General features: G+C 43.5%; 1 long non-coding RNA gene across 1 annotated transcript in view; it reads right to left on the reverse strand.

Annotated features, from left to right (window-relative positions):
• Nucleotides 1-26,188, reverse strand: part of LOC115086220 — a 136,628-nt gene extending 110,440 nt beyond the window's left edge. The window contains exon 1 of the long non-coding RNA XR_003855167.1: nt 26,080-26,188. This is a non-coding gene — a long non-coding RNA (uncharacterized LOC115086220). The remainder of the gene's footprint in view (nt 1-26,079) is intronic.
• Between the last annotated feature and the right edge of the window lie 503 nt (nt 26,189-26,691).

Consider the following 26,691-nt stretch of genomic DNA (forward strand, 5'->3'; position numbering starts at 1 on the left):
ACAGTAGGCATCAGTGAAGATTGTTTGTGATTTGGAGTTATGACAGGTAAACAAAGATGAGATTTGGACATTGTACTCTCGACCTAGCATGATACCAGTCAGGTAGAGAGTGCATCAAGCTAGGTCAAGAGTACATTGTACAAATCTCTTATTTCTGAATCTGTCATTACTCCACATAACATAAAATCTTCACTGATGCCTATTGTGCTGTTCGTACCTCTAATTGTGCATGTAAAACTGCCCTCCAAAACCAAGGCCTCCACCAAAACCTCACCCCAAGTTATTAGTTGCCCCTCTTAGAGTGGTAAAAATAGTTTACTTATATGAGATCCTTATAAAGAGTCTCTTGTTCACTCTCTCTCTCTCCAGCTGCCCAAAATTTGATAAAGGCCTGTCTGGGTACTTTTCAGCATGCAACATGAAAATATTGCAGGTGCAATACATATAATGCACATTGTGGTAAAATAAGTAAGAAAAGATTAGCAATCAAAGGATTTTAAAATAAGTATATTTTAGTACTTTTAGAGCAAAATTGTATCTTTGATTTTTCATAATTCATGTAGAAAAGAGTTTCAAAAGGTGTGTCCAGGGCTGAGAGGGTATCTAAGAAGTTCTGATTGGATGATCTAAGAGTTTGTACCATTTAAGAGTACTTATCATTTTTATTGGTTTGACTACATTCATTTTGGAAACATTTTGGCTGTTGACCAGTGTATTCAGAAGCAACTCAAAATGTATCTGGATAAATACATATTTGGGTACTTATCTGGTTAAAATTTTAGCCAGATAATTACTTTGCTAAAATTTGGCTGGATAAGTCGGAGGGCATAACTGGGAGGAGCCGGGTTAGCCAGATGAGTTATCCAGGTCTATGGTCATCCCATAGACCTGTCCTAAAGTTAAATGAACTTATCTGGCTAACTTTAGGATAAATGAATATATTCAGAAATATGGCTGAAGTTTATCTAGCTAACTTGCTGTGTCATACAGAGGCTGAATATGGATCGCATAGAGACTTGAAGTTGAAGAGTAGTCTGAGCCTCAAAAGCATTTTGAAGCTGACAAAAGCTGACTTTGTGGTGGGTGGTCATTGGGAGGGGATGAAATGTTAGATGCATATGTTCTTTTAAGTTAGAGCAGTCAGATTGCTCTCTGGATCTCCCCCTTGCATTCTCCCTTCTGTCCCCAGCCACATCTTGTCACACCAATATTTAAAGATCTTCTAACATGATCTCTAACATGAGAGTTAGATCTAAACCTGTTTTATGCTTTCCTGTAACCCTCTGCTCTCCTTTGACCTCCTATGCTATAATGCAGTGGGTCTCCCACTTCTTCTCTCTGCACTAATAAGCAACCCTCATGTATCAAGCTTACTTAGCTATGCTTTGGAAGACAGGATGAGAAGCAAAGAGGAAAAGAAAACAGAGTATGGTAGATTTACTATGATCATACATGCTCATATTATTTAGCCAATACACTTTTGGGTTTCCAAAAGGTCCTGGTGTAAATCACCTTTATTGGAGTAACCCACCCACTTAAACTTGTTTAAGGTCGAGTGTAAAATATTGGGAACCCTGATGTTGCCTATAGAAGGACACATGCAAAAATGTCTCTTTCTTATTAGGTCTACTAAACTATACCCATAAAATGATATATCCAATCAAGGTTTCTCCTGTTGAGTAGGCGGGGAAGTAGAAGTATTTAAATAGGATAAAGGCCAATTTGATGACTACCAGTTATCTTTTAACAATGTTTTTTTATTAATTGATATAAAATATTTATAACAGTTAAACCATAAATCAGTTGTTTTCTTAACCTTTTTTTATATCCTTTACAGGTTTCAAATTCAAAATACAACTATTCAAATATTAATCAATTAAAAGAACATTGAATATCTCTTCTAATACTCTTGTCAGATAAGTATATTGTACATTTTTCAGTATAACTTCTATGTATCTATTTCTACTTTTCTAATATAAATGTTTAGAATTGATACTTTAGGCCAAATTTTCAAAGGCCCACACGTCAAATACTGGCGGTTATGTGCGTGGCTGGGCCCTGCACACGCCACACGCATTTTCTAAATGGCCCGGCCATGCGCATGACCACAGACACGCGCACCAGTACTGGCTCCTGAAAAAGGGGCGGGCCAGGAAGTGTGGTTTGGTGGGGAGGGGAGGGGTGGGGTGGGGTGGGACAGAGGCCAACCAGGTTAGCGGCCATTAGCCGCTGTCCCAGGGAAGCATGCGCCAGCAGCCGGCTGGCATGTGGAAACTACTTCTCCTCTGGAGGAGCAAGAAGTAGTGAAATAAAAAAATTTGGGGTAGGTAGGTATGGGTTAGGGGTTGGGGTGGAGAGGGGAAAGGGAAGGAAGATTAGGCAGGAGGATAGGGAAGTTCCTTTCCAGTCCATTCCTTAACTGGAGCAGACTGGGAGGAAACTGGGGGAGGCCCAATTGCATCACCGTGCATATTTACCGAAAATTCTTCCCCTCTGCACATGCCACCCACACATGTGCACATGGATTTTAAAATCCGGCGTGCATGTGCGCACGGCCATCGGATTTTATAACATGCACGCGCTAGCGTGTGCATGTTATAAAATCGGCACATCCATGTGTGTGCGCTGGGAACCACGCGTACATGGATGGCCTTGCACTCCTTTTAAAATTGACCCCTTTTTGTTTTTATTTTTCCTTCTAGGTATCTACGAATGTCTTTCTTTTCATCATGGAATAGCCATCAGGTAAAGATTGCGCCCTTCGTATCTCTTTGTCTTTCTTTTTTCTTTCTCCTTGTACAATTTAATCTTTCTTCTTTTCTCTATCAAACCAGCTTGTTTTATTCCTCTTTTTTCATTATTGGTTTTGTGTGCACACTTAGCTTTCTTTTTCAGTTAAGAGTCTCTCTATCTCTTTGTGGCGGGCATTGCTGAAGTGCATAGGAATTTTGTAGTTTTCTGGTCCTCTTCTCAAACTTACTACCTACCTAACTCAAATAAATAAACTCAAATAAACCAGTTAGAGATACTAGAGATGCCCCCCTCAGATTCTTCCGCCAGCTCTATTTGTGTGTACCCTAAATGTTGGTGATGCATCTAATTGTTACTGTATGCTAATTAATAAAAACAAAGGATAATTTTTTTTACCCTAACTATGCAAGAGTAAAAAAAAAAAAAAAAATTATTAAGGAGCCATGGCAAACATTTTCTAAAAAAAAAAAAAAAAAATCTATCCTTATTCAGAAGAGTGTTTTTATTTTAACTTTGCTGAGGAGAGGTATATACTGATCACTGAAAAAGCAAAGCAGTTACTCCTTCTGGTGTTGTTCAAGCTCCATCTAATACCAATCAACTTTAAGAACATAAGAACAAGCCATACTGGATCAGACCAAGTGTCCATCAAGCCCAGCATCCTGTTTCCAACACTGGCCAATCCAGGCCATAAGTACCTGCTACTGTTGCTAGTAATAGCAGTGTCTATTTTCTAGGTCAATTTAATTAATAGCAGGTAATGGACTTCTCCTCCAAGAACTTATCCAATCCTTTTTTAAACACAGCTATACTAACTGCACTAACCATTTCTAATTACTCACCTCTCCAATCTGGAAATATCCGGAACAGTACATGCTTGGTTTCAATCATACTTGAAAAACAGATATCTGGAAATCTTCCTAAAACAAGCAAGTTCTCTTATTTTTGTTTAAACCAGGTGGTCCACAAGAATATGCTTTATCGGACCTCTTATTCAACATATACCTCACACCCATCTGTCAGTTATTGTCCACTCTAGGCATAACATATTGAATTTATGCTGATGACATTCAATTTTACTTTCCAACCAAGCATACTTGGAATGAAACATTCAAATTTCTTGAACTCTCCTTATCCGCAGTAAAAAAAATTGTTACTGCATAACAAACCCAGCTTAAATCTAGCAAAAACTGAAATACTGATTTTAGGAAACTCTCAGTTCGACATCATTCCAGAATCCATTCTCATAGATAGCTCTACCATCAATATCATGAAACAAGTCCATAATCTTGGCATCAAACTAGATCCAAAGTTAGATTTAACCATATGCATTAAATCTTTACTCAAAACTTTTTTGTACAAACTTTGCTTTCTCAGGCATATAAAAACTCTACTTGACTTGAACCACTATCACACAATACTTCAATCACTAATTTTTTCTGGCTTAGATTACTGCAACTTGCTATACTTAGATCTACCTCAATCTACTATTCATTCACTTCAGCTTTTACAAAACACTGCAGCACAGCTTCTTTCCAACAGGAAGCCCTATGAACATATAGGATCATATAGGTTACTAGTCAAATGGTGCATCCAATACAAAACCCTAACAATTATTCATAGCCTGATTTATAACAATAATTCCACCTGATCTTCCACATTACACATATATACTCCTTGCAGAAACCTCAGATCCAAAAACAAAATTCTCTTACAAATTCTGTCCCTTAAAACAACCAGGCTAACTAAAACCAGAGAGCCAGCATTTTCAATTGCAGATCCTATTCTTTGGAATACACTACCTCCTGGCTTAAGATTAATCACCAATAAAAGAGATTTCAAAAAAGTTCTTAAGCATCATCTCTTCATACAAGCCTTCCCTGACTTATGTGTATCATGACCATCCTTCTCTTTTCCTCTCTTTTTCTTTTAATAACCCTATGTTATACCACTAAAGCATTTTTATTATTTTATTTAAATATTTATTTTGTTCAATTTTGTTTTTTTAGCTTTAGTTATATATATTGAATTAAATTATGTATGCTTTTATATGTAACCTGCCCCGAACTTTGGAAGGTGTGGGAAAGAAAAACTTTAAATAACTAAATAAATAAATAAATAGTTGCTGTCCTCTTGAGTGCACTCTTTCAACATGGACTGTCTGGGCTTTCTCTTGCCATCACAGAGGTGTGCTGGTATCAACTCTACCATTAGAGCTATACTGTATCTACTGGTTTGTCACTTTCACTTTCTATGTTCTTTGCTCTAGTCGTGATTTTGTAAAAGAATAAGATCCTAATACAGTATATGACATGTTGCCATTTGTAACTATGTGTGACAGGTCTACTTTAAATGGGCTGGTCATTTCAGATATGATGTCATGTGCTATTTGATCTCTTGTCCTTGAAGAATGTGATTACCAAAGACATTTACTTTTTTTGATTATGTTTACTACAATTGTTTAATAAAGTGGTCACGTGTTTTGAAATTTCACTTTCTGGTTCTGTCTTTTCATTGTGTAGCTTTTGTTTTAAGGGCTCACTAGGTAAAAGTTTTAGGGCCCACATCACCTTGCATGTTAGAGTGCCATTGGCCATTTCAACTAGGCACATTTCTCACATGCAAGACCATATGGCTTAGTTCATTACACTGAAAGCTCGTTATATACTCCCAAAGAAGACAGCAGAAGCTAAACAGCAAACTCCTTACTGTGGGGCATCACAAGTGGCTAATGCTGCTTTCTCCAGAGAGCATACTCTTAGCTAATTCTTGTATTCAATGTGAGGGTGACCGATAGGTTGTAAAGCTATAAGAATGTCATAATGCAGTTTAATAACCATTGACCTCTTCCTTCGTAAAGATATATAATCTTTGACCAAGCAATAGGACTTTTCTCTGGGTCTGGCACTAAATACTGTCATCACATAAGTCTTTAGTCAGAAGCCTACTTGAAAAAAAACATAAAACCCAAGTTCTTGTTATTTCTAGGGAGCCAAATTGAGAAGCTGCAAGCACAAGACACAAAAAGTACATAGCGTGCATGTAAATCTTCTGTGGTGTTAGGTGAAGTGACACTAACCACCTCATAAGAAATAACTTTGGGTCCCTTACTTGTGACCTCTCTCCACTTAAAAGGCACTCAAAACCAAAGCATTTTAAGGTCTGCCACTAAAACAAAGTGTCTTCTACTGGCAGCCTGCTCTAACACAGTGCCAAATGCTGTGTGAGAACTGATGAGGAGTCAGAGTGTTGTGTAGAATAGAGATTCCCCACTGCCCAGGAGTAGGCAGTGATGAGGCCTGTTGTTGCCTAGGACCAGGCAGATATAAACAGTCCGGCTCCCACCCCTGTACTGGCCTGGGCTATGGATCTGTACGTACCTCTTAGTTAAGAATGAGCTCTGTGTGAGCCAGATTATGGAAGACACTGCAGGGCATAACTATCTCAGTTACTCTGGCTAGATGTTTCAATAGAATATCTAAACCATATTTCTCAAAATCAACATGAAACATTATACATCAAAAACCCAAACATCAGCTGATGTTTCTATATACTCCTGCATCAGGAAGAGGATTTATAAGCAAAACGTATCTTGTCATCGTGCTTTATTGTGGTATTATATGTTTTAAGTGTATTCTAAATAACTAAAAATAAAAGGTTTCTATCCATGATAACACTTCCATATTTGGGATGAATGATTGAGAAGATCAGGTTGTCCACTCTAGTCTACATATTGACAAGGGTTAGACACAAAACATTTCCCGGCTTGCTGATATCCCTTCTCATCAAAGTTTCATACTTTTTGTGCTGGAAAACCTTAATGAAATGCTAGCCTTTTATAAAACATAAATACAAAGATAAAGATAAAGAAAAATTAAGAACTTACTTGCTACAATTGCAAAGAAACATATCTGCAATGCTGACTGAGTGGAATTGCTCTGATAGTCAGCGACTCAGCTCTGCCAATCAGCTGCTGAATGTAAGTGGAAGTAAAGCAGCCATATATAAAGGGAAAAAGCACAGGCCAGTAATTCTGACAATCAGCTATAGCATACCTTCAAAGATGATGGCCATTTTGAAAGGCCAAAACCATAGGATACTGACAAGGAAAATGAGAAAAAACATAAAAAAACTGAAGAAAATATAACCATTCTATAAAATGTGCCATTTGATATAAATATTTAAACTTGCTGATGCTACTAATTTTAAGAAAAATATCTGGAAATGTTTGCATTTGTTAACGGCGATGTCATGTCACCTCCTCATGATTGCAACCAGATCTGTTCCAACACAGTCCACCATAGTTCAAAAAAAGAATGGTCTTGTGAAGGGCAATGCTGGACAATGGGTGCATGGACATCTTTAGTGTTAAAGCGACTGTGGTGGTGTTATGGTCGTGGACCCTTGGGCGGCTGAGACTGCAGATGTTGCACTGTGGGGACCCACAGTGAGTGTCACAGCTGGGAGGCAGTGCTGACGAGAGACTCCAGAGAAGACTTCACCACTAGAAGTCTGAGGTCCCCCCAGGAGGAGCCCGTAGGGACCCGGACCTCTTGGACTTAGGTGGGACCCTCTGCGACAAAGGATCCAGGAAGCGGTTGAAGAGATGGTCTATGAGGACGGTAGGGCCCAGGAGGTTGGAAGAGTCTTCACCCTCGAAAGCCCACGGCTCCCCCGGAAGGAGCCCGTGAGAGCCTGAGCCGCTGGGACTTAGGAGAATCACCTGGGCCAGCAAGAACTGGATACCTGAAGAGGCAGAGGGAACAGAAGTCGGAGTCCAGGAACAAAGCAGGGTCAGAAGCCAGAAGTCAGAGGCCTGAAGTCAAAGCCAGGGGCGGAAACTGGAAACAGTCTTGGACGGAGCCGGGTCAGAAGCCAGAAGTCAGAAGTCCAAACCAAAACCAGGAGCGGGAGCGAAGACAAAGTCAATGGACGAAGCCGGGTCGGAAGCCAGAAGGCAGAAGTCCAAACCAAAACCAGGATCAGGTGCGAAGATGAAGTCAATGGATGAAGCCGGGTTGGAAGCCAGAAGTAGAAGAGACGATCCAAGATCCAATGCAGCAACTAGCAACTCAGGGGACTGAGTGAACCTCGTTGCAAGGTGAGGTATGTCAGTGACTGCCAGGTTTAAATAACCCAGCAGAGTCTGACGTCAGTGGGAGGCTGTCCCTGAGTTTCCCGCACTGGCCCCTTTAAGACTGAAGTCCCGGCGCGTGCACGCGCCTAGGGGGCAGGGCCAGCCGCGGCTCGTTGACGCTGTCTCCCTCACAGGGAGAGCGCCATCGTAGACCACGTTTTGGGCCTTTGGGGCCGAAGTGGAGGGACTCCCATGGCCGGCCCGGGCCGGGAGGTGAGTGGAGGTACCGGGGCATGGCCTGGGACTATAAGAGGTGTTCCATTAGATGCACCTTGATCTTTCTCGTACGTCCAATGTAGATCATATAGCATGGATGTTAGATCAAATAAATGACAACTTTGGAATTACATTTTGTACAACTCTGAACTTGGACTATCTGTCCTTTTTGGGGGAGCTGCCAATATTGACCTTGGATGGTACTGCTACATATGTAATAATTTCATTAACTGTAGTTTCCTGGTGGCATTAAGTCTAAAGGTATTGGTTCTAGAAGTCCTGCTCTCACCACCCAGTTTCTGATGTTGGTTCCTCTAGCATAAGAAAAGAGGGGAATATTCTTGAAAATGGAATAAGGACTTAGGACATGCCAATAATGCTTAATCAATGATGTTATGTTGTGTGCCATGTTAGCACATTTTAGGACATACACTTAATTCTCCATAGGTGGTTTATATTTGTATCAGAGCAACTGGTCTTTATCAGCAAATATGGCTTGCAAGTTTGCTTTGCAAACTGATTTCTTAATGTAACCTCTCTCAGGAAATATTTGCAAAAGATCAGTAGATTGATGTTTAATTTCTTCCATGATGGTACATATATGCCAGAGTTTCAGAAACTGGCTGACAGGAAGACTGCACAAGAACGGCCAAGGATGGATGCTTGAAACTTAAGTTAATTGTTTTGCTTGATACTTTTGTGAAACAGAGTGGTGGAAATGTAAGTATCTTGACAAAAGGCAAGAATGTCTAAGAAGGACAAACATTTCTGGTCATAGGTTAAGGTAAAGTGTAGATAGACATCTTACATATTTAGCCACCAATGAAATTGGATTAAATGTTCTTCTGTGTCACACCATATGAAGAAAACATCATTGACGTATCTTCTCCCGAATGTGACATATTGAAAAAATGAGGACTGAAATACATGTCTTTCTTCAAAGAGTGAAACATACTGGTTGGCTATGTCAAGGACTATATTTAATGATAGTTATGTGATTCAAACATGAAACAGTTTTGACAAACAACCAATTCTGCCAGTTCCATTAAAAACTTGGATGGAATTCATTGTGGTTGAGGTAAATTATCCAAAGAATCTTGAACCACTTCTAGAGCTTCCCCCAAGGGAATATTTGTGTAGAGAGATTCTACATCCATGCTAAAAAGACATGCTTCCCTTGGTAATAAGAACATGCCATACTGGGTCAGACCAAGGGTCCATCAAGCCCAGCATCCTGTCTCCAACAGTGGCCAATCCAGGCCATAAGAACCTGGCAAGTACCCCAAAACTAAGTCTATTCCATGTTATTGTTGCTAGTAATAGCAGTGGCTATTTTTTAAGTCAACTTAATTAATAGCAGGTAATTGACTTCTCCTCCAAGAACTTATCCAATCCTTTTTAAAACCCAGCTACACTAACTGCACTAACCACATCCCCTGGCAAAAAATCTCAGAGTTTAATTGTGGTTGAGTGAAAAAGAACTTTCTCAGATGAGTTTTAAATGTGGCACATGCTAACTTCATGGAGTACCCCCTAGTCTGTCTATTATCAGAAAGAGTAAATAACTGATTCACATTTACCCATTCTAGATCTCTCATGATTTTAAACATGTGGACAAAGAAGACAGTTTTCTAAGTATATGTGCAATTTCTTGTATGTAAGAAGTGGCACTTTGTACCTGAGGTTGTAAAAATAAGTCCAAAAATGTGGCTAGAGGTTCTAATAAAGAACCATTTGCAGATGCAGTAGGACGACAGGGAGAATTCATTAGACTTGTGCACCTTAGGTACACTGTAAAGAAGAGGAGTTCATGGACTCTGGACATGGAGAAAAGTTAGTTCTTTATTTGTCAGGAAACCTCTCAAGGATGCCTGATCAAACATTCTGGTGATACAGTCTTTTAAATGAAAGGAAGGGTCTTCCTGTAACATAGAAGCAAATCTCACCGAACTGCCTGTTCATCTCGGCGATGTAAGCACAGGTGTCCATTATCACCATAGCTCCACCTTGGTCTGCCAGCTTGATGACAACTTCATGGTTGTTGATTAAAGATCAAAGAGCCACTTTCTCTGCAGATGAGAAGTTATAGAATGTTCAAGCTTGCTAGTGCTGCATATCTTCCAGACCTTGGAGAAGTAAGGTTTGAAAAGTCTGCATGTGAGGATTGATAGGGTCCAGAGCATGCCAACATGATTGTGACAAGGTGTCTGGATTTGCAATGAGGTTGTGTGAGAAAAAAAGCTTTATCTCAAGAGTTTGGAAGAAACAATATAAATGTATTCAACTTTCATATGGATCGTGTTCAACTGTAGGAACAAATGATAAACCATGATCCTATTCTTGTTTTTAAAGAGGTGTCAATGATACATGGGAAAGATTTATCACTACAGCATACAAACAGTACAGAAGTTGTTTTTAAACTTAAAAGAAATTGAATAGAGAGACCATCATACTAAACACTACCAGCCCGAAAATATTCCTTGCTTTTTAAATAATCATCAGTTTTCCAAGTTCAAACATACTTTTTTGGTATTTTGTATTCAATAAAATGCAAGTGAGCAACACCTATCTTGTCTCTTTAAAGCATGCAGGTTCCTTAAGTATAACTTGCTGCGATAAGCATAGTAAAATTTGACTGTTACTATTGTAAGATTCAGTGATGAACAGCATTTTTACAAAAAAACAAAATGTTTCAAAAATATAATAAAAAATAACAAAAAAGGATGTACAAAAAGATTAAAAGATTTAATATAAGGAAGATGAAGATGAATTCGCACAAAAATAATTGGAAGGCTGTTAGAAGTCTTCTGTTCCCAGTGACTGATGATTAACAAATTTTTAAGAACGAATAAAACAATTGTTTGGGTTGCAGAATAAGGGATACTGACTCAACCCGGTGCTTTATGATGGTCACTGGGTAATACACATTGACTCTTACTTGTTCACTATATTAAAATTTTTTTTGAGAAATTGTTTGTTATTTTTGATATTGATATTTATCTCAAGAGTCACAGAAAAGACATCCTGAAAATCCACGTACTGGGGCGGAAGCCTGGGTAGCACTGAAGCCACTATCATGGAGCTAGTGTCACGCTGGTGGACTCTTGGATTGAGGTGGCGTTGACGCTATCTGTGGGGAGGACCCCCACATGTCCCCACGGACAGTAGGTGAGGCTGATGGAGAAGAGAGACCCACTGGAGCTTCACCACTACCAGCCCACGTTCCCCTTAGGTTGAGCCTTCGGGTGCTGGGGCTGGCTGGACTTTCATGGGGTCTCTGTACAAAGGAAGTCCAGGAGAAGGAGAGGTGCTGGTGAGTAGGACGAGTTCTGGATCAGGCAACAGAGTACAAGGACAGGTTCCAGGCAAGGGTCGAGGCAGGCAGCGTATCTCGTGGTCAGGTTCCATGCAGGTGTCGAGGCAGGCGGCATATCTGATGGTTGGGTTTCAGGTAGGGGTCAAGACAGGTGGCGTATCGTGTGGTCAGTATCCGGTCTGAAATCAAATTCCAAGGCAATCCAAAGAACAAGGGAGGAGGCAAGGAACTCAGGAACTCAGGACAGCAGCACACAGATTGCAAGGAGCGAAGAGACCTGTTGCCAAAGCAAGGACTGCAGGCAGGAACTTGACTTAAATAGTGCCGGGGTACTGATCTCATCTGCAGGGACTGTGGCACTTTCCCGTTGTGGGCGCTTTAAATGTTGAGGAGCAGTGCATGCATGCACCTCTGGAGCCCTGCAGGGAAACAGCATCGGGGTTGCGGCAGTTCTCAAGGAGGGAGAAGCGGAAGGATGGCGATGGAAAACCATGGTTTAATAGCGGCAGCAGCGGCAGCTCCCTGCCGCAACTAGGAGGCCCAGAGCAGACCCGAAGCGGCATTGGGTGAGCGAGGCTGGTTGCAGGTTCCCATGGCTGGCAAGCATAACAGCTAGGATGCTCAAGAAAGGATAAACCAGAGTCAAAGCAGGCAGGTTCCCAGCGGGCTAGTTGCAGAGTAGACCTGTCAAACTGGGGCTGGTGCTGATAAAGCCAAGGCAGGCCTAAAATCACTGGTTAAATGACTGGGGAATGATATGGAAGATGATACTTTCAGTGTGCAACAGCCCAGTACGGAGTTTGAGGTATACTGTTGTCTGAGTGAGGGAACCTGGGAGAGAATTCCTGCACATGGAGGAAATTATGAGGGTTGTATCAATTACAAGTTAGGTATCTGTAGCTGTTGTACGAGGTCTGGAGGATGAAGTTCCCTCAGGATTCATAGTCAATGAAGGACTGTGTAGAGAAAGAGTTTGGGCCCATCTCCAGGGAGACAGTTACCAGTTACCGCTACTCCCTACGTTGAGACTTAGGGCCACCTCCCTAACTGAGCCTAAGCATTTGTTTCCCGACCTCTCAGCACATTTGGCAATGAGATGACCTTTGGCCACACAGTACGTACCAAGCCCCTGTTTCTGCGATGGAGCCTTTCCTCAGGAGCGAGTTTACATCAACCCAATTGCATGGGTTCTTCAATGGCTACAGGATCCACTTGAGGTGTGGGAGCCAGAGTAGGCAGGTGTTGAAATCACGGAGCCAGAGTGAAGGACTTGCATACCAGATGATTCTCCTGATCTCTCGATGACAGTTGATCTTGCCAGTCAGAGTGATGAGAACCTCCGGGGAAGCCAGTAAGTTGTAGGCTGCTAGCTTGTCCTTTATTCTCCCCAAGATGCCTTCCAGGAAAATAGTGAGCAGCGTGTCTTCAGTTCAATTGTGCTCCAAGGCCAGGGTTCAGAATTCCAAGGCGCATTCAGCCAAGGTATGTAGCCTTGGCTTATGTAAATTAAGTCTGAAGCCAGTGAAGTCATTCACCCTGGATCTTCAAATACAGAGCAAAACTGTTCCAGGAAGACAGGGAAGTCTAGTAAAATGCAATCTGTTTGCTCCCAGAGAAGAGAAGCCCATTCCAAAGTGTGCCTATCCAACAAAGAGAGGATGTAGGTTGCCTTGCACTGATTGTTGGGGAAAATCATTTTCAGCCTGTAGCTGAAAATGTTTGAGCTAATTGAGGAATGATTGAGGAATGCTTAACATTGTTTAGGATCCCTAGAGTAGTGTGGATGTTCTGGGAGCTGAGGAACTGGCCGGTTAATGGGTGCAGGCAGTGTAGGCACAGCCACAGGTGGAAACAGGATGGATACTGAAGTCAGTGCATCCAGGCGAAGAGTAAGGCAGTCCTTGGCTGCTGTGGGTTCCCTGTTGCTCCTGAAGAAAGGGACCATTCCTGGAATTGCTTGGAATGAAGACAAGTCCACTGCGACCATGGCCTCAGCAAACTGTTGTGTCTGTGAACCTTTGGGCTGGGGTAAGATTGGTTCAACCTGCGGGGAGAAGCCCACACGTTCTCACTGCCAGAAGGCAGACCCTGGCATGACAGACTGGAGTGGTTTCACTAATACCAGCCCCTTTTCCCCTTAGGTTGAGCCTTTGGGTGCCGAGGCCAGCAAGACTTTGGCAAGGGTCTCTGGGAGTAGGCAAGGAAGCAGAGTCCAGGGCCAAGCTGGGTTGGAGGAGGGCAGCTAACATTCCAGGATCCAGGCAGAGGTTGGCGGCAGGCAGCTATCAGGCAAGATGAGGGTCCAAGCAAAGGTCAATATCAGGTATCCGTCTGAGGAACTAGGTGAGCAGGAGGTGGAGAAACGCTGATGAGGCAGGATTAGGCTGGGTAGATAAGGCAGAATCAGGCTGGGCAAACAAGGCAGTATCACGCTGGGCAGATGAGGCAACATGCACAACCGAGGTAGTTGATCCTGTTGCTGAAGTGTTGGGAGGGCGTCTGAGGCAGTCTTAAGTAGGAAGAGTCCAATGAGCTCATCTAAGGGTGCCATGGGGAATTTCCCGTTGTAGGCCCTTTAAGAGGCTCAGCGTCAGCAGGCGGGTACCTTAAGGAAGTCTGATGGTGTCCTGCCATGCCGGCCATGATGGCAGCATTCTGCTGCAAAGATGTGGCATTGGAGTGAGGAACACAGCTTGTGGGGATATACCGTGAGCTACTAAATGTAACAGCTGATTACTTTTGCACACACACAAGACAAGGTTTAGGTTGGTATTCACTACAATCTGTCTATGAAGTTAATAGAGATAAGAAAGACAGTGTGGCATCAAACACCCCCCCCCCCTCCCCAGCTGTACAGTGTGGGATATCACAAATAGCACAGACTGTGGAATTGCAAATGGAACAGATGCATCAAGACCCATAATCCAAAGAGTGCATGGATTCACAAACAGCATATAGTCATCAATTCCCCCAAGATGTAGATTATGGGGTACTGAAAACAGCACAGAGGCATCAAATTCCATGAGGCATAGAGTGTAGAGAATCACAAAGAATACAGAGGTATCAAAACCCAAGGCAAAATCAGAGGGGCAAAGGGAATCAAAATAATGTAAACAGCCCAAGGCAGTAAAGACACTAAAAGAGCAGCAAAGGCAGCACCATCAGTGGCATGTATATCCTCAGATGAACTGCAAAGCATCAAAATGGTACTCTTAGTGGCAGGCGTTCTCCAGGTCAACATGATAAAGCCGCAAGCAGGCATGGAAATAACAGTGGCAGACTTAGCTAGAAAGGCATAGAATAAGAAAAGAGGTGGGCTGGAAGGAGAAACTTGTATTTTTTTTATTTTTTCACAATTTATTTTGGAGAGAAAATACCCCAGTATATCCAAGAAAGAAGCAGGATGTGAGGATTAGACTGGGACCCAAGCAGGGAAACTACATGAAGGCAACAAAGAACCCCAAGTTTTAGCAAATGGGGCATGGCAGATAAGTAAAGTGGCAGCAAGACACTTAAGATGTGGCATTAGGGGCATCACTACTGCACAGAGTGGCAGCAAGACTGCCAAGGTTTAGCATCAAGGGCATGACAGCTAGGCAGAATGCCAGTAAGAAGACCAATTTGATTACTTAGGTTCAAGGGTAAAGTTTTGCTGAAAGTTCCCTCTGTAAAATCTGCTCATTTGGAGTCTACTCAAGAGAGTAAATTTTCAATTGTGGGTCCAGTTGTATGGAACTCTTTACCAGACAATATCAGGGCTATTGAATGTCACAGCTCTTTTAGAAAGGTGTTGAAGACCCACTTGTTCAAGGGAACATAATTAAAAGGCTTGTTTTCAACTTCAACTGACTTTCTAGTCAGATTTAAATGCAGTTTGATATCTAGCAGGCATAACATGACTTTATTTTATTAGTAGTGTAGATTCTATTCTATTGTGTCGTTTTGTTTTTATTGTTTCTTTTGATTTTGTAGAATGTTTGTCATATGATTATGTTTTATTTTGTAATCTGCCTCGAGCTTTGATGTAATTTTTAATAAATAGAAATAGGTATAGCATCAGGGCATGGCAGCAGGCAGAGTGAAAGCATGTCTCCAAAGTTGTAGTGTCAAGAGCAAGACAGAAAGGTAGCAAAACTCGCAAGGTGTAGTGACAGAGGCATTGAATCTAAGTAAAATGACAGCAAGACTCCCAAGTTGTATCTTCAGGGACAGTGCAGCAAGGCAGAGTAGTAACAAGACCCCAAGGTGTAGCATCAGTGCCAGAGCAGCAAGGCAGAGTGGCAGGAAGACCCACAAGGTGAAGCATCAGGAGTAGTGCAGTTAGGCAGTGTGGAAGCAAGGCCATCAAGGTGTAGTATCAAGGGCATAGCAGTTAGGCAGTGTACCAGTAAGACCCCAAATTATAGAATTGGGCATAATGTCTAGGCAGAGTGGCAGAAAGACCTTCAAACTGTAGCTTCATGGGCATGGATGCTAAGTAGAGTGGCAGCAAAACCCCAAAAGTGATTTCAGTTGTCCTGCCACTCACATGCAATTTCTGGGAAACCCAGCAAAGGCAGCTTGATTATCAACATTTTCATCAAATCTGGCCCTAGTCTTAAATGACTGGGGCTCACAATGTCCTGTCTTTGAAAAGATACGTTTGTCAGCTATACTGAATGGTGGGTAGTTAGGATAGTGCTGAGTCACCTTGGCCAGGTCTGGCTAGAACAGTGATGGTGAACAGTTCTTGAGTGCCATGTTTTCATGATATCCATAATGAATATGCATGAGAAAGATTTGCATACACTGCCTTCATTGTATGCAATTCTATCTCATGCATATTCATTGTGGATATCCTGAAAACCTGGCTTGTTTATTGCACTTGAGGACTAGAGTTCACCATCACTGAGCTAGACCATAGACTTGTGTGCCCAATATACCAATGGGTCTGTGGCTATGTTCTTAATGGGCTCTGTCAGATAGCATGTGAAAAGAAATTCTGCTGGTCGCTCTTTTGCTTTGATCAGGTAAGAGTCTTTGTTGCCAGCTCCCTTAGCTGTGGTCTGTGCCAACAGTGACAGTTCTGTGGGACCAACATGGCTCTTGCATATTGAGGTGGGGAAGAAAGTGGTAGCTGACAATGTGCCTCTTGTATTCAGACTACTCTCTGGGGTGGCCACTCTTTCCTGTGCTGCAACCCTACATCAACTCTTCCTTTGGTGCTCCTGTTCATGCACTCTAGCCGCCAGAATCTTCTTCATGTACGTGAAATACTGGGACCAGAGTGCAAGACTCCCTTTTACTTGTGGATCACAAACAGTGGCAAGCATGTAAATATTGTTTGCTACTGTGAGGAGTCCACACATTACAACACCTCTGCATTAATTCCCTCTGGCTCATGGAAACCCTCTATCTTTTCCTCCAGAATAGTTACTATGGGAATGACCCCACATAAGGTGGCACTTCTGAAACTCAGATCCTCTGTAGCATTCTTGAAGAGTTTCAGAACTGTACCTCTACCCAAATATGAAGCTCCAGTGGGCTATCCACATCTATCTCTATTTCCAGAGACAGATTATGAGGGGTGTGTGCTGCTCCATTAACCTCTGCAGCATCAGATAGGTTGAAGTCCAGTGGGTGCCAACATCTTGAATGAGTCTCTTGTGAAACATCCCAAATGTTTCCTGTTCAGCCTTCACGCTACAATGAAAATGTCACTCCATTTTCCTGCACCTCTCTATTATGTCCTTCAGGACTGGAATCCTGTGTTCCTTGGGCCCCAGCCCCAGGGAATCCTTCACTGCCAGGTGCAACAAATGTGCAAAGCAATAGATCCCTTCACAGCCCCCATCTTTCACTGCCCTTATCATATTTGTACCACTATCTGACTAAAACAAAACCCTGAATAAGCACTCCTGCCTGTCCAGTCTAGGTGCCAGCCCTCCAGAATCTTTGTTATAGCTATTAGGATATTGCATGAGTTATGAGTATCATGTGGGTGTGCAGCACAGCCCACTTGCCACTATCTGCTCCTGCCTCAGGCAGCTCCCACCAGTGTGTCATCAGGGTGAGGGAGGCATGTATAATGCATTGGCTAGCCCAGAAGTTGCTGGCGAAATGCACGCTACTCCCATTTCCCTTGGCCAGCTGTGCCTGCATGCAGCTATGCCACTGATTGTGCATGGTGGGGATAACATTCCTATTAAATGTAGTCTTGGAGGGCACTTTGTAATTAAGAGATGAACTAAAGTTTTTATGTGCACACCACAACAGGTAAATATAAATTTATGAATTTAAATTGGCTGTTTGATAATTCCACTCAATATGGCTAAAAATATGAGTGCACTTTTAGCCACATTTAGGGAAAGTGTTGCTGGAGGTGTATTTTGGGTGAGATCAGAAAATAACATGATGGATTGTTTTAACAACTCTATGCATGTTATTTTCCATGAAAAAACTAGCCACACAAAATGCAATTGCAGATGTTCATGGGTTATGTTGTGCGCCCCGGCCGTGTAGGTGCCACGACCGGGCCTGCTCACCTTGAGCTGCCCTCCACAAGTGCTGGCCTGGCTGCCACCGCTAACCCCCGGCATCCCCATCGTTCACCACGGCCTTCCTCAGCATCCTCATCCCAGCAGGCCTTGCAGCGGAGCTCCTGATGGGGCTCCGCATCTTCGGCTGTCTCGGCCCGCCCCTAGGTGTGCGCGCAGCTGATGTCCAGTCTTTTAAAAGGACAAGCGCGGGAAAACCGAGGGAGGTGCTTTTGGATGACATCACCAGAGCCCTGTATATAAGGCAGGGTTCAAACCCCTGATTCCTGCCTTGGCAATCGGGTCGACACCATTGGTGTGCTAGTTTGCCTTTGTGTTTCAGTGTTCCCCTGTTCCAGTGTTCTGTTCCAGTGTCTCCATGTTCCAGCATCTCCATGTTCTAGCATCTCCGTGTTCCCAGTGGCTCCTTGTGTTCCTGTATCCTTCCCAGATAGTACCTCTTCGGACTGTCCTCTGGTACTGACCTCTGCTTGCCTGATCATTCTCTTGCCTGCCTCCTAGAACCGACCACTGCCTGTCTGACCATTCTCTTACCTGCTGCCTGGAACTGACCACTACCTGCCTGACCATTCTCTTGCCTGCTGCCTGGAACAGACACTTGCTTGCCTTGACTACGTTCAGACTGACTCTGGTATTGACCCCTGCTTTGGCTGACTACTCCTGGACTGGCTTTGACCCTTACGCTTCACTCGGACACTCTCTTCTGGCCTACCGTGACTATCAGACCAACCTGCTTGGAAACTAACCGTGGCTTCCACTTGACTAGACCCGCAGGCGCTGCCTGTCTCACCCAGAAAACCTTCCTTAACTGTAGCATCCCTGAGGTCTCCGGAGCTTCCAGTTTGGGTCTAGTCCATCCATTATGCATCAGCCGAGAACCCTTGCTTGTGGTGGGCACACCCCTCCGCTACCTCTCCGAGAGACCACCAGAGGCCCACCTAAGTCCAGGCGGTCCGGGTACCCAAGGGCTCAACCTGCAGAAACCACGGACTGTTATTGGTGAAGCTCCAGTTAGCCTCTGTCTCCTTGTGTGCTCCGCCTCCTGGTGGCAGGCACTCTCTGGGTCCGACCAGAGGACCATACCAATCCTGCACCAAGCCAAGGGTCCAACTCCAGCGCAACAGCAAAGTCTGCTGTCAAAAAAAGGGTCCATGGACTTTGTCACAAATGCACATCATATGAAATGTATGCATCAAACTGTTTCTCTGATATTACAGCATATTAAGCATTCTCGCTAACAAGTCAAATGTGTTATTGTGAACCAGTCTGTAGTAGAGATGTGAATCGTGTGATTGATCGTCTTAACGATTGATTTCGGCTGGGAGGGGGAGGGAATCGGATCGTTGCCGTTTGGGTTTTTTAAAAATCGTGAAAATCATGAAAATCGAAAATCGGCACACTAAAACATCCCTAAAACCCACCCCCGACCCTTTAAAATAAATCCCCCACCCTCCCGAACCCCCCCCCCCCAAAATGCCTTAAATTACCTGGGGTCCAGTGGGGGGGAGGGCGGGAAAACCGGCACACTAAAACAACCCTAAAACCCACCCCGACCCTTTAAAATAAATCCCCCACCCTCCCGAACCCCCCCCAAAATGCCTTAAATTACCTGGGGTCCAGAGGAAGGGTCCCGGTGTGATCTTTTACTCTCGGACCTCCGGTGCTTGTAGAAATGGCGCCGGCACTACCTTTGCCTTGTCATATGACAGGTCAAAGGTAGCGCCGGCGCCATTTTGTTTTTTGTCCCCCGAGGTCAGGAGCGTAGGAGATCGCTCCTGGACCCCCGCTGGACCCCCAGGGACTTTTGGCCAGCTTGGGGGGGCCTCCTGACCCCCACAAGACTTGCCAAAAGTCCAGCGGGGGTCCGGAACGACCTCCTGCAGTCGAATCGTGTTGTCTACGGCCGGCGCCATTTTGCGCAAAATGGCGCCGGCCGTAGACAACACGATTCGACTGCAGGAGGTCGTTCCGGACCCCCGCTGGACTTTTGGCAAGTCTTGTGGGGGTCAGGAGGCCCCCCCAAGCTGGCCAAAAGTCCCTGGGGGTCCAGCGGGGGTCCGGGAGCGATCTCCTGCCGCGAATCGTTTTTCCGTACGGAAAAACCAAAGGTAGCGCCGGCGCCATTTCTACAAGCACCGGAGGTCCGAGAGTGGAAGATCACAGCGGGACCCTTCCTCTGGACCCCAGGTAATTTACGGCATTTTGGGGGGGTTCGGGAGGGTGGGGGATTTATTTTAAAGGGTCGGGGTGGGTTTTAGGGTTTTTTTAGTGTGCCGGTTTTTTCGCCCTCCCTCTTCCCCCGATTTACGATTTTTTGACGATAAATCGGGGGAATTGTTATTGTATCGCGGCTCTAACGATTTTTGACGATTTAAAATATATCAGACAATATTTTAAATCGTCAAAAAACGATTCACATCCCTAGTCTGTAGGTCCTCTCTCAAGCAGGGCACCTAGCTTCTGGGCATCTAGTCAAAGGCTATAACTCCTACTTTGCCTGCTGTTCTTTCCTCCCCCCCCCCACCCCTTTCAGGTCACTCCTTCACCTTTAGCTCCCCAAGCAGCTGCTCTCTCTGTCCTTGCTTCCAGCTCCTTGGGAGAGATGAGCCTAAACAGCCTATTCCACCTCTTTACTGCCAGGATAATCTAAGCAGCCTAAGCCTCTCAGACTCTCAGGAGCTCTTTCTTCTGCTGGCCTTAGTCCTACCTTTGAGCATCTATTCTGAAGCCCAGATTTGTACTTGACTTACTACAGGGATGTGCAGACAAATATTTTCCGTTGGATTCATTTAATTTGTGTTTTGGATGAATTTCATTTTGGAGGTGGAGGTGGGGGTGTCATTTGATTTTTTTTTTTTTAATTTCAGAAAATAGTATACACAATTTGCAAACAGTGTGCACTATTTTCCAAAACAAAAAAAGTCTAAATAATGTTTGTGATTTTTTTGTAGGTATTTTTGATCATTTCAGATTTTAGTGAAACAAAAATGGCCTTATCACTTTGGGATAGATATTCCTTTTAATCTAATGTGCATCCCTCCAGGAGATGATTTCCTGATGTGCTTGCTTTTTTACCTCCTACGCTCTCTGCCATAGGCTGGGCAGGGTTCGGGCCCTCTCCCTTACTGAATTAATCCCCTAGAGCCCTGCTGTGTTTTCTTTCTCTCTTTTTCTCCTTGCTACTTTATTACACTGACTTTTTTTTTTTCCTGGGGCCTGACTCTTTAAATCTTACCTTTCTCTGGCAGGGAATGTGTACCCCATCACAGTTATAAAAGGAGGTTTGTGGTAATAGAATTTGAATACCATAAAAAAATGCTGTCCAAGATTTATTCTGGGTGACTTGACTATAATGTGCTGTAACCAAGCTTTCTTATAATGACTTCATCATGAAACATGGCTAAGAGCGGTAGTGATATCAACTAGATACTTTACAACCGAATGTGATTTAAGACATGCTCTTGGCCCTATATATTATGACAAAATAACACTGAACATATTGTTTTAGTATGAGAGTTTTAGTTGCTGAACTCACTTCACCTGTTTTTTTTCTTTCAGATGAGGCTTATTGGGAGACAGTTTGTTACCTTCTGTCACTCTTAGCACCTACAGCAGTGAAGTCATAAATAGAACCTCCCCAATGGCTTAGGTTTTCCGTATACTTGGCCGAAGAGTTATTTCCTTCATCTTGGTTTCTGTGATCTAAAGGTAGATATCAACTAGTATCCAAAAAGCATTGTTGAACTTACCTAAATTTTAAATTTAGCACGCATGAGGGAACAATTCCACAGCACTTTTTGCAGAGGTTTTCTTGCATATTTTTTTGACTGCAGATTTCCCCCCTTCATTGTTGTTATAGAAATTTAAGGGATTAATTCACTTCTTTTTGGGACATTGAACATGTTCTGACAAAAAATACAGTTATGTTTTTGGGCAAATAAATTTAGTCAGTTTCTAAGTCTGAAAAAAAATGTGCTGTGAAATTCTGTACATTTTGACAGGAATATTTAGTCACTTAGGGCCAGATCTTAAAAAATACGCCCAGGCGTAGATTTGTTCGCACCTTGCGCACACCGAGGCCACTTCGAAATCGAAGCGGCCTTGGAGGGAACTTTCCTTCCGCTCCCCCCACCTCCCCCTCCCTTTCCCTATCTAACCCACCCCCCAGCCCTACCTAAACCCCCCATACCTTTGTTGCATTAGTTACGCCTGCCCGAGGCAGGCGTAACTTGCGCGCACCAGCCAGTTGCCGGAGTGCCATGCCCCGGCACAGGCCGCTGTGCAGGAGCACTCAGCCCTGCCCCCAGCCCACCCCCGTACCACCCCTTTTTCGATGCCCCGCGACAAACGTGCGTTCCAGGGCTTGCGCGCGCCACCGAGCCTATGCAAAATAGGCTCAGCGCATGCAGGGGCAGATTTTCTAAGTTTACACGTGTATGTTACGCGTGTAGCCTTTGAAAATCTGCCCCTAAGAATGTAGGCCTTCTCTGGGCAGGGTATAGTTGGTTTGGGGAGATGACTATGCCCATATCTTTGATTTTCAGAATACATGCAAGAACTCAAACCTGCCAATGGGGCTGATGTAATAAGACCAGCAGCAAAACAGGCGCTCCTTAAGTGCGCGGGTTTTGATCACCGCACGCAGCTGAAGCTGCCGCTTCCACAGGGATGTAATAAATATAAATTATGCAACTGACTTGCGCGCAGAAATCCATGCACATACGGAAAAATGTGCGAACCTAAGCATGGTAAGGGTCTATGGCCGCATCCGTGCTCAAAACCCGCACTGATAATCCATGCATAAAAGCGTGCGAGTGAACGGGTCTCCTTATTAAGTTAAATATGACCCTGGAAAGTATTTTTAAATATTTCCAAGAACTGTGCTGCAGAAAACATGGCAAATATTTTCATGGATGCTAATTCACAACAATCTTGCAGCTCTTCTGGCCGTGTATCTGTCCACCCAGGGAAGCGTCTATCTCGGACACCGTGAAAAGCTCGCCACGCTGAAGCTGAGATAGATGCTAAGCCAGGCGCTTATGAGGCCACTCGTGCTCTGTTCGTGGCAGGAAAATCTGCACAATCTACTGTTGCCATTTGGGCACTCAGCTAGGCGCTTAATCGCTCGCATATCTGCACAATCGGGTGCCCAGAAAGGCGCCTAGCTACTGTTGCTGCTCGAGTACTAAGCTAGGTACTTACTTCGTCGCGCCCAAGCAGCAATGTTAGCTAGGTGCCTTTCTGGGCAACCGACAGCATACATTCGTGACCAAGTAAGCGCCTAGCTGAGCACCCAAACGACAACAGTAGCTAGGCACCCAGAAAGGCTAGGCATTTTACTTGGTCGTGAATGTATGCCGTTGGACACCCAGAAAAGTGCCTAGGGAAGCACCTACCTAAGCTGGATGTTCCGACACCTAGAAAATTGCCTATTTATTTATTTTATTTATTTATTTTTATATACCGGTGTTCGATTTTACATATCAGATCGGTTTACATTCAAACAAAAATGTTTAATACGTGGGGAGTCGGACACCGAGATAGGAGTTCAACTAGGTGGTTTTCAGGATGCTCAGAAGCCGAGATAGGTCCCCCAAGTCATACCCTGACCATGGCGGTAAAATCCTGCATTAAAAAACTTGCACTATCATTAGTGCAGCTCCCTACATTGCCTAGGATTGGCAAATCGCCTCCTTAGCATGTCATTAGCATGCATTTGTGCAGGAAAAACCGCGGGTCTGTAAGTGCCTTCAAATGTAGTTTTTTTTCCCGTGCACAAAACCCTTATTACATCCCTGTTAGGGCTTTGTGCGGGAAAATGCACGTACGAACGCGTGTACAGGCGTGCACAAACCTGCAGTAGCTTCAGCGCACCTTATTACATCGGCCCCAATGTTGTTCCTCCCTAGCTCCAGATCTTGAAATACTTTCCAATGCCTCAGCATTCATTCCCTAAGATCCTAAAACATTCCCCAGTGGTTCCCTTCTCAGGTCTGTGCCCCAAACCTTTTTCCCAAGCTTTCTTTTATTACTTTCAGACCTTGAAGTAGCTTCCAATGGCGCCCAAAATAATTCCAAATGTCTCCCCTCACAGTTCCTGGACCATGTAAGTTCTTCACCTGGTTACAAATCCTCCCCTCCCCACAAGCCCATTTGCCACCCCCGCGAGGTAAGAGTGGGTATGCTTACTTCCTCCCTGCTCCAGTGCCAAGGTCCAAATGTTGATTGGCAGCACACATGCCTACCATTGGTATTTGAAACCTGGTATTAAAACAGAGAGGTGGTACACCTTTTTATTCCAACAAGGCTTCAACTTATGATCACATGTACAGCTGTGTACTCCAGTTGCAGGTTTAACTGCTCACCCACCATGATGTTTATTTTATTTTGGTTTTAGGTGATTTTTTAATGTACATTGTATTAGGTGTCTGTGATGGTGGGTACACAATATTTGGTAATTTTATGTTTGTGTTTTTATGTAAATAGTTTTTATTTGCTGCCTAGTTCTTAAAGGTATATTTTATGAATGTTTTTATGTAAACCACCTAGTAATGTTGATAGATGTAAAAAAAAATAAATAAATACATACATACATACTCATTCTGCCTCAGGATTTAGGTGAGGGAGGCATTGCTGATTGGGGGCTTTCCATATAAGTTTGGGCAAGGCCAGATTCAAGATTATGACACCCATAGGGAGGACCAGGGCAGAGATCTGTTTTAGAAATTGGGAGATTGGAGGTGGGGGTGGAGATTCTAGTTTTTGGATGCCTTCAATATTTAGTACCCTAGACATATGGCTATCTTGTTTTTGCCCTAATTTAGCCTGAGTTTGAGGTCCAAAATATAGGAGGGAAGACACCAGGAATTATTTTGAAGTCTGGTACTAGGGAGGAAAATCCTGTGCATAAATTTTGGGGGCTGGGGCCAGTGAAGGGAGGCTAGCCGCCTCTGGGGGTCATTCATCAAATCGCCTTAGGACATTATTGCTGGCGTTGGGGCCCTAACGCCCATGATAATGCCATAACGCATGCGTTATTTATTGCATTGCGAGATGAGTATGCAAATTGTTACATTTTTCTGGAATGGGAGGAGAAAATGAAAATGAGGGGCATTTAATGTTATGTACGATGGAGTAATGCACACTATCGTGAGTTTTAACATCAGAAATAACTACAGATTTTTTTCCTGGTGTTATGCCTGCAATAGCTATGTGTTACTGCTGAAATGGAATTTGCAATAAATATCGTAAATTCTATTTTGGGGAGGGGGAGAGAGAGAACCTCTGGGGAGGCACACATATTAGTCCACTTTTTATGCTACTGTAAGAGGGACCATTCTGAACTTGGGGTGAGGTTTTGGTGGTGGGCTAGGCTTAAGGGGGCAGTTTTACATGCACAGTCAGAGGTACAAACAGCATAGTAGACAGCAGTGAAGATTTTATGTGATTTGGAGTGGCTAGGTCGAGAATACATTGTACAAATCTCATCTTTTTATACCTTTCATCACTCCAAATCACATAAAATCTTCACTGCTGTCTACTGTGCAGTTCGTACCTCTGACTGTGCATGTAAAACTGCCCCCTTAAACCTAGCCCAACACCAAAACCTCACCCCGAGTTTCTAGTAGCCCCACTTATAGTGATATAAATAATTTTCTTATATAAGAGCTTTATAAAGAATCTAAAATTACCCTAACTACACCCCACTTTTATCACAGGCATTATTCTTGAGAAATTTATAGCAAAATGATGAATCTAGGCCTATGTTATGCCCAAACAGTTTTAAGAAAATGTTCAACCACTACCTAACCAACTAGGTTGTGGTTGAAAATTAACCTTAACCTAGCCAAGTGTAACACAGCTGATTTAATTCATTCCTGAGCACCCCACTGAAACTGCCTTCTTTATGAATCACTTTGGCAACATATAGAAATTGTCATACCAATAAAGCTTCTTGAATCAGAATATTTAGAAATAAGGGTTAACAAGTAGACTAGGAAATTCTTTTTTTATTGGTCTGTTGGAAACCAAGCAGTGTTTCCCAGGCTGGAGGCAGAAAGCCACCCGGGCTCCAGCCTTTTCAAAGTATTCACAGTACTTCAACAATAATCAGGACTGCCTACCTTTGCAGTATGTTCCCCATTCCCTGGGATCTGGGTCAACACAGATTAATAGGAGCTGCCACTCCTGGAGACATAGGGGCCTCCTGAACCCAGCTGGGCTTACACTCTTATGCACCCCAGCTGGTCTCACCCTCAGGACTCTCCCTGCCCCAGCAGGGTCCCACCCAAATAGCTCTCACCCTCTGTGGGATTTAAGGTAGACCAGGCATCTAGCCTGGTCCTGCATATGCATCAAGGGGGAAAATAGGATCACTCCATTACATGGACAAACTAAATACATTTCTTACTAGCTTCTGAGAGCTGTGCGCTCCCTTCATCAGGTCAGTGAAGAGAGACTACAGTTACACTACTTATCAAAGATATATTGAGTTAGTCCAATAAAAAGATATCAACTACAATTTGTATGTTGATCTTTATTTCTGCATATTCAAGTGAACTTAAAACCAATCATAATACTTCAATCTATGAGGGAGACAATTTATAAAATTACCTTTCCCTGGACACAGTAAATAAGTTTTCCTTAGAGCTAGCACCTATGCTTCAAGCAGAATTTAAAGGAATTTAAAGATCCATTTGACAGAGCTGATAGACATGATGGTGTAAAAGATTAAA

The sequence above is a fragment of the Rhinatrema bivittatum genome, chromosome 2 (genome assembly GCF_901001135.1).
Source record: "Rhinatrema bivittatum chromosome 2, aRhiBiv1.1, whole genome shotgun sequence".
NCBI classification, from domain to species: Eukaryota; Metazoa; Chordata; class Amphibia; order Gymnophiona; family Rhinatrematidae; genus Rhinatrema; species Rhinatrema bivittatum.